We start from the raw sequence: 8,385 nt of genomic DNA, 5'->3' as shown, positions 1-8,385 counted from the left end.
GCCATATTCTTTCCATTTTTTTAATAATGGATTTAATGGTGCTCCGTGGGATGTTCAAAGTTTCGGATATTTTTTATAGCCCAACCCTGATCTGTACATCTCCACAACTTTGTCCCTGACCTGTTTTGGAGATCTCCTTGGTCTTCATGGTGTCTCTTGCTTGGTGGTGCCCCTTGCTTAGTGGTGTTGCAGACTTTGGGGCCTTTCAGAACAGAACATATACTGAAATCATGTGACAGATCATGTGACATTTAGATTGCACATAGGTGGACTTTATTTAACTAATTATGTGACTTCTGAAGGTAATTGGTTGCACCAGATCATATTTAGGGGCTTCATAGCGAAGGGGGTGAATACATATGCACACTTTTCCGTTTTTATTTACATTTTTGTAATTTTTTTCATTTCACTTCACCAATTTGGACTATTTTGTGTATGTCCATTACATGAAATACAAATAAAAATCAATTCAAATTACAGGTTGTAATGCAACAAAATAGGAAAACCGCCAAGGGGGATGAATACTTTTGCAAGGCACTGTACTTCCGGTTTTCAGGACTAATTCAGACTTGGGACACCAGGTGTGTGCAACAAACTACCAGGTAGAAACTAAAACCAGAAATGTTTCGTGTTCCAGGATTGGGCCTGCCCTATATAGTGCACTACTTGACCAACTACCTGTCTCTCCATATTCTTTGTGTGGCTAGGGATCTTGCCGACTACGCCAACTGGTCAAAAGTAATATACCTTACAGGGTATATTATAGGGTGCTACGGCAGAGAATGACATGTACATCATCAATGTTATATCAACATCACCACCTCAGAGAATACACTTTTACACACTATTACTGACACACTACTGATGAAGAGCATAGGTTACACACCAATATTAGAAACCATATCAATACATACTGTAAAGATGACTAGATACTCTGGTAGTCACTAGCACAATGGCTTTGCTTCTAATCACCTCTCCTCCATAGCACATAGAAAGGTACAAATATTTCCTGTATTTGTCATTTCCTTTTTCCACGAACAGGGTGATAATAATGCTTCGGCTCATGAAACAGACAAATGTTCCCACTCAAAACAGGAATTTAGGGCCGAGAAAAGGATAAGAGCAGATTAACAGAATAGCACATTCTTTTTCCACCTTAGCCTTGTGTCCTGCAAGTCAGGAAGCTGAATGACCCTGTTGATGGAAAGAGGAAGAGAAAGTGAGATCTGAGAAGAGTGATCTCTCAGTGACTGAGAGCAAGCTGATAAACAGGACAGCAATAAAACACTGAAAATGACAAGATAGAGTGTGCTGTACTTTACTCCCTCGTGGACCTTTTAGAGACCATTGACATTCCAGTGGTTTTGAGAGTGCAATTCAGTGTTTTGGCATTATATCCACTGTTATATTTCTGAGGGACTTACCTGCAGAGACCCTGCTCAAGAAGGCCTCACAGTTTTGAATTGGACCAAATCACAGAGCAGAACAGCGGGTTGGCCCTGTGATGGACAGCTGCTGGGCCAATCCTGACGCAGCAGCCCCCAGAAGGCCCAGGCCAGGGAAGAGAGAAAGATGTATCTCAGTCAGTAGGTAATTGGATGCCAAGGGCACAGCTGCCACTGGGTTAGGGTGAGGCGATAAAACAGCTCATTTCATTTTGTGGACATTTGATAGGCCTGAGCAGCCAGCACTCCACAGTAGAGCTTGGCTGGCTGGCCGCAAGCAGTGGGTCCTGTTGCATGGTGAAACTGGATCACATAGCAGTGGGTAGGTAGCATTAGCCCAGCAGGTAGCAGGACTGCTCTACTAATTTCAATGTTACTGCATGCACTGGCATGAAAGCTTTAGCCTGGCCTCACATCTGTATGTGCTTTTGTCAACTCTGACTGGCTGAGGAGTAATCTGGGGAGAAGGTACATCTAGTTGAGGAGTAGTCTGGGGTGAAGGTAACTCTGGCTGAGGAGTAGTCTGGAGAGAGGGTAACTCTGGCTGAGGAGTAGTCTGGGGAGAATGTAACTCTGGCTGAGGAGTAGTCTGGGAGAAGGGAACTCTGGCTGAGGAGTAGTTTGGGTAGAAGGTAACTCTGGCTGAGGAATAGTCTGGGAGAAGGTAACCCTGGCTGAGGAGTAGTCTGGGGAGAAGGTAACCCTGGCTGAGGAGTAGTCTGGGGAGAAGGTAACCCTGGCTGAGGAGTAGTCTGGGGAGAAGGTAACCCTGGCTGAGGAATTGTCTGGGTAGAAGGTAATCCTTGCTGAGGAGTAGTCTGGGGAGAAGGTATCTCTGGCTGAGTAGTCTGGGGAGAAGGTAACTGGCTGAGGAGTTATCTGGGGAGAAGGTAACTCTGGCTAAGCAATAGTCTTGGGAGAAGGTAACTGGCTGAGGAGTAGTCTGGGGAGAAGGTAACTCTGGCTGGGGAGTAGTCTGGGAGAAGGCGGAAGCATATACAGACCAGTCTATGACATCTTGGGGATCGGTCACAAACTAGGAAACTTTTTTCTTCTTCTAATCAGGGCCTCAACTATTATGGATATTAGTCCTTCTATACTGGGGATGTGAAAGGGTGGAGGGTACTACTGCACTACTCTGAAGATCTGTATTTCAATTTGGCCTATATATCTGTCATTGTCACCTCCCAGTGACGTCTTAACAAACCAACTGAACAGCTTTAACCCTTCCATGTTCAATGTCTGGAACAGAGAGTAAGGAGCAATGGACGAATCAGTCTTGATACCTGTCCCTTTAGGGTCCCAGTAATTCACTATGGACTCTATAGTGGTCGTAAATTACCACCCTATTCTATATATAGTGCACTACTTTTGACCAGACCTCTATGTAGGGAATAGGGTGCCATTGGGGACGCCTTGGGACAGAGTTCCAGTGGGCCTGTTCTTGTTTAGAAATAAAAACATGATCCATCGAAAGGCATTAACTACAAACATGACACTTTATTGAACGTTTACCTGAATCGGTTACAGAAACTGAGAGTTAACTGTTTGTTCTTCTAATCAGGGGAAACATAGTTCTATACATAGGCATGCTGCGTCACTGCACAGTCACAGCTGTGGAAACCAATACCACCCCCGTCGGATGCCCCGAATGGAACAGTGTGAAGGCAAGCCAATTCAGGAGTGGACAAGTCAAGGACATGTCAAACCCAGACAGGAGGGGTGTTTACAAATGGGGCTGCCCAGGGGGGGAAAACGAACTTGACGGAACAGTAGTATGTGTAAAATTTCACCCTAATTTGTTCATAGCATCTTTATAAACACAGACATGAAGATCTAGATCTTTAGTCATTTCATATAGATTTCCTTACAAACTGGCAGGGGGTACAGTATTTGGGTAATCTAATGATGTCACAAGCAACTCCAACAGGTTATTTGTGGGCCCTTTGGCCTGTGTTGGACCCTATCCCCTGACATCCCCTACAGTTCTCTACCGTGTCTCTCTTTTACAACCGTCTTTATCTCTCTCTCGTGTTCAAGAAAGCACAGACATAAAACTGTCATCTGATATACGCTAAAAAATATGATTTTTGTCACATGACCTTCACATAAATATAATTAGTATTTAACAGTACGTCTGAGAGAAAGGTACTTACATGTATATAAATGGTGATGAGCATGCACAGATAGGTAGTCATCGACGAGTGCAAAAATCTACTAAGTAACAGCTTTTTACTTTTTTTTTGTACTCCACATTGAGTGAAAACATCACAAGATTGAAGAATTGAAACCCGCCCCATCTTCGGTTCTGGGAGGGTGAATCTCCACAGTTGTTCCTTGCTTGTTGTCCACCCACAGCCCTGAGGACAGGACCCGTATTCACAAAGCGTCTTAGGGTAGGAGTGCTGATCTAGGATCATGTCTCTCCTGTCCATATAACCTTATTCAGTATTATCTAAAAGGCAGAACTGATCCTATGCCAGCACTCTGAGGCCTGTAGCCTGTCCCACTGGAGCCTGGCACAGTGCAGTCAGAACGGGTCTGGGTCTGGCCCGGAGAGGCCCAAACAAAGCCTGCCTTGGCATGCAGCGCTGTGGGTTAGGGCCATATACAGAATAACCAATCTAGTCATTATATTTCTATGGTTAGGCCTACATGTAGTGCCAGTGGAGGCTGGTGGGAGGAGCTATAGGAGGACAGGCTCATTGTAATGGCTGGAATGCAATACATGGAATGGTATCAAACACATCAAACATATGGAAACCACGTTTGACTCCATTCCGTGGATTCCATTCCAGACATTACAATGAGCCTGTCCTCCTTTAGCTCCTCCCACCAGCCTCCACTGCTACCTACCCCCAGTGAAGAGACATCCTGTAACCCAATGACCCAGGATTACACCAAAAGACCCTTGGGGTCATTCCATCTCTGGCCATTGGCAGGGGTCATAGGTCATAGATCAGAGGTCATTCTACCATCACTGCTCTACTCTCTGCATCACTTTATGATATCACAGACACAGTAGTCATTATCTATGAAGTGCAAAACAACAAGTATTTTTTGATAAGCATTATGCAATGAATGTCATATCTCTGAAAAATGTATTACGTTTCCCCATATAATAAAACTTACAGCAGACAGTGAAACATGTTTTGACAGAGGATACTGTATAGGAGATTTCCAAGGTTGTCACAAGTAGGAAAAACCACACCCAAAGTTAGCTAGATCCCTCACAGACAGACCGTTGTGTTTTTCAACGTTAATAATCGAATCAAATGAAATTAAAAACATGGCTAGCGTCTTGAAGTATGTTTTAAAATACTAGTTAAAAAGAACCAAGAAAGACACCAGCAAGAGCAAAATAAAAAATGAAATAATAACAATGAAATCAATCCAGTCACAAATCCGATAAAATGAAAATCAAAATATTATTACACTAGTCAGATGTCCAGTGGTTTATATAATAATATATTAGGCTGGTGTCTAGAAAAAATCATCCTCTACAGTCAAATAGAAATCTAACCAAAACAAGCTATACAGCACTACTATATACAGTACACAGCGTGTCTCTCTCTCGTAAGGGGAGAGCTGGTAAGTATGTAAGAGAGAGGAGGACTGAAAACAGAGACCTTGCTGTAACACAAGTCTTTCTTGGCACAGAAAACAGTAGTTACCAGCACAGACGGATGAGAGGAGGGTGAGAGGCTTCTCAGATAAGGAGGGCAGCACAGAGCAGTGCTGCCTTCCCCACAGACACACACACACACACACACTGGGGAAAGAGCCATTTTGTCTCACAGATACGTTGGCTGATTGGGGGGAAGTCAAAGCGATGTAGCCGTCACATAGACTATTGTAACCCCTCAGGACTGGCTCCTCCCTTCCTCTCTCTAGCTACCCATCCCCCTTTTCTTCTCCAGTCCTCCCCACAGGCTTATAGCTGATCTCACAGTATACTATATCTGATCATTCACAGGGGCCAGGTCAGGCAGTTCCAGACCCCAGTCAGGGCTTGTCTATATATAGGCTGACAGTATGGGGTTATGTATCTGGAGCTGACCAAGACGTCTGGAACTTTGGATCCATTTCTCAGGCTCACTGGAAACCAGTCTGGAGGAAATGGGAGAGGCACAGCCAGGACTGGAACAGGACTGGAGCTGTGTATTGCACAGTTGTTGTATATCCTCCCAACACTGATAAAATCAATAACACACACACACGCACAAGCGTGTGCACACACACACACACACACACACACACACACACACACACACACACACAAACAGATAGAACATGTTTTTTATCTCTATGCACACACACACACACACACACACTTTTGAAAAAAACAAAACAGTAAAAGGGAAGTCCATCTCCTCCCCGCCGACACATTTCTCTCTGATATAAAGGGACAGTTGGTTCAGTCCTGCTGGTTCAGAAAGTCTCTGTGGTCACAGGAGAACGTGGTGGAAAAACACAGCCTGTCTGACCTACATACACAGTCCCTGTCTGACACCCTGTCTGTCCAATCAAGAGCCCCTCCTCACTGACTGACATCCTGTCCATCCAATCAGGATCCCCGGATTCCCCCAGTTCCTATTGTTCGTCCAGTAGAAGCTTAGCTCTGTCCGCCAGGTGCGAGGTGAACTGGATAGGTGTATAGTAGTTTGCGGTCATATTGTCGTTATGGATAGTTGGACCGCAGCCTGGGTGGGTTCACAGTTTGGGGAAAGACAAGATGAGTAGAAGTGAGTCCATGTTACTCAGTAGAAGTGAGTCCAGGTTACTCAGTAGAGGTGAGTCCATGTTACTCAGTAGAGGTGAGTCCATGTTACTCAGTAGAGGTGAGTCCATGTTACTCAGTAGAGGTGAGTCCATGTTACTCAGTAGAGGTGAGTCCAGGTTACTCAGTAGAGGTGAGTCCATGTTACTCAGTAGAGGTGAGTCCATGTTACTAAGTAGAGGTGAGTCCATGTTACTCAGTAGAGGTGAGTCCATGTTACTCAGTAGAGGTGAGTCCATGTTACTCAGTAGAGGTGAGTCCAGGTTACTCAGTAGAGGTGAGTCCAGGTTACTCAGTAGAGGTGATTCCATGTTACTCAGTAGAGGTGAGTCCAGGTTACTCAGTAGAGGTGAGTCCATGTTACTCAGTAGAGGTGAGTCCAGGTTACTTAGTAGTAGTGATTCCAGGTTACTCAGTAAAAGTCAGTCCAGGTTACTCAGAGAGGGGGGGGGTGAAGCAGAACACAGTGTTTAGACAAGGAGTATTTTGTTTTTTGGGGTCCAGAGTCTTGGAGTAGAGCCAATATAGATGAGGTACACACACACATATATACACAGGTAACTAACAAAATAATGGAAACACTTGAGTAAATGAGGTAGGGATGGGCACGGTTATTCAGATGTTCAAATGTCCGAATGGACAATTTTACGTCTATTTTAACAATGAAAAGGCTTTATCTAAATGTAATTGTCTATCTGACATTGCTACACACAAGGATATGCCATGACATTTGAAATTCTTAATTCAATAAAACTATCTTTTGAATGTAGTTTTATTGACATAAAGTACATACCATAGTAGCCTGTTATTGTGGGCCAATCAAAGTGGCACCGTCTACAGTCAGTGGCTCCATGTGTAGTAAGCAACGTGGGAGATCTCTAATCAATGCAAAATGGAATTAAAATGACAGAATTAAGTTAGTTAAATGAGAAGGAGTAGGCTACAACTACGAGCAACCATCAGGTAAGCTGTTGTTTAATCTGAATGGAGTTGTTGTGGACAAGGACGGGAAGCACAGCAAAATAGCCTTAAGTACTTTTAGCCTAGGTAGCTAGCTAGCTAGCTGGCTAATATAGCTGGCTAACATAGCTAGCTTCTTTAGATTGATTTGATGCATACAAGACAGGCACTACCAGATGGGATGATGGATAACCTATGGAATCTACAAATGTGTTTAACTAGCCTGTATGGCTACTCTCTCTCTCTCTCTCTCTCGTAAAACTCACTGGCACCTGCCAATCACACTGCTGCAAGCAAGCGGGATGCAAGTAGCACAGGCTGTACAGCAATCTAATCGCCAAGTTTAAACAACTCGACTATCCAGATATCCCCTACAAAAATCATGATATTATTCGAATAGTGAAATTATTTAAAATGCCCATCCCTCAAATTAGATATTGAAAGCAGGTGCTTCTACACAGGTGTGGTTCCTGAGTTAATTAAGCAATTAACATCCCATCATTCTTAGAGTTATGTATAAAAATGCTGAGCAGGCCATTATTTTGGCTACCATAACTATGCCCCCTTAGGATGACAATTCTCCCATCCATAGGGCACAAGTGGTCACTGAATGGTTTGATGAGCATGAAAACGATGTAAACCATATGCCATGTCTGTCTCAGTCACCAGATCTAAACCCAATTGAACACTTATGGGAGATTCTGGAGCGGTACCTGAGACAGTGTTTTCCACCACCATCAACAAAACAACAAATTATGGAATTTCTCATGGAAGAATGGTGCCGCATCCCTCCAACAGAGTTCCAGACACTTGTAGTATCTATGTCAAGGTGCATTGAAGCTGCTCTCATGGTGGCCCAACGCCCTAATAAGACACTATGTTGGTGCTTCCTTTATTTTGGCAGTTACCTGGCACACTGGCTAAAGAGGTTGGAGTTTAAGCCATACTTGTCCGTGTGTGATGGGCTGTGGTGAGGTACAGGGCTGTAAGGTGTCTGTACCATACCCACGGGAGGATGGAGGACAGAGTAAAACATTCTGCTTTAGAAGAGTTTCTCCCAAAATAAACAACAAAAACAGAGCAAATATCTCAAAAGGGAGAGAGGTTTCACAGTTTTTCAGAAGTTATACAGTGGCTTAGTAGTCTCATGGGAGTTAACTTGACTCATACAAAAGAAACCTGACTGTCAACATTTCAAAT

This window comes from Salmo trutta, chromosome 32 (genome assembly GCF_901001165.1).
Source record: "Salmo trutta chromosome 32, fSalTru1.1, whole genome shotgun sequence".
Lineage (NCBI taxonomy): Eukaryota > Metazoa > Chordata > Actinopteri > Salmoniformes > Salmonidae > Salmo > Salmo trutta.
The sequence above is the reverse complement of the archived record's forward strand: the minus strand, read 5'-3'. Positions refer to the sequence as shown.